Source organism: Triticum dicoccoides, chromosome 4A, assembly GCF_002162155.2.
Source record: "Triticum dicoccoides isolate Atlit2015 ecotype Zavitan chromosome 4A, WEW_v2.0, whole genome shotgun sequence".
In the NCBI taxonomy this organism is placed as follows: Eukaryota; Viridiplantae; Streptophyta; class Magnoliopsida; order Poales; family Poaceae; genus Triticum; species Triticum dicoccoides.
In genome coordinates, this window is record NC_041386.1 from 734,481,156 (window position 1) to 734,481,856 (window position 701).

Sequence of the window (701 nt, forward strand, 5' to 3'; positions counted from 1 at the left end):
GGATGCGGGCCGGGCATCGTCGAGAACAAATACTAGCTATATGCCCGCAAAAAGTAATATTTTTTTTAATGATTGGATTTTGATAACTAAAATTTCTAACATTTCTACTATTTCAAAAATCTATATACTATTTCATACTAATTAAGCATCTAACACTAAAAACAGAAAACACAACTTCTATACATCCATTAAAAAACTGAAAAACAATATTATATAAAAAAATTCCATACTAATTAAACACTAATTATATTCTAATAATAATAATATAAATTATATACTAATTAAACATAAAAAAATTCCATACTAATTAAACACTAATTAAACACTAATTTCCATATAAAAAATTTTGATAACTAAAACAATAATAATCTAAATAATCTAAACTAATTAAACATACAAAATACGTATATACTAATATATACATGCATTAATTCATACATATGTGTGTGTGTGTGTGTGTTCCATATAAATTTTTTTGATAACTAAAACAACAATAATCTAAATAATCTAAATTATATACTAATTCATGCTTGTGTGTGTGTGTGTTTTGATAACTAAAACAATAATAATTTAAATAATCTAAATTATATACTAATACATGCGCTTGTGTGTGTGTGTGTGCTCGGGGCCGGGAGGGGCGGCGCCCATGGTGGCCGCCGGGGGCGAGGGAGAGAGGTTAGAGGGGGAGAGCTCACAGCGGG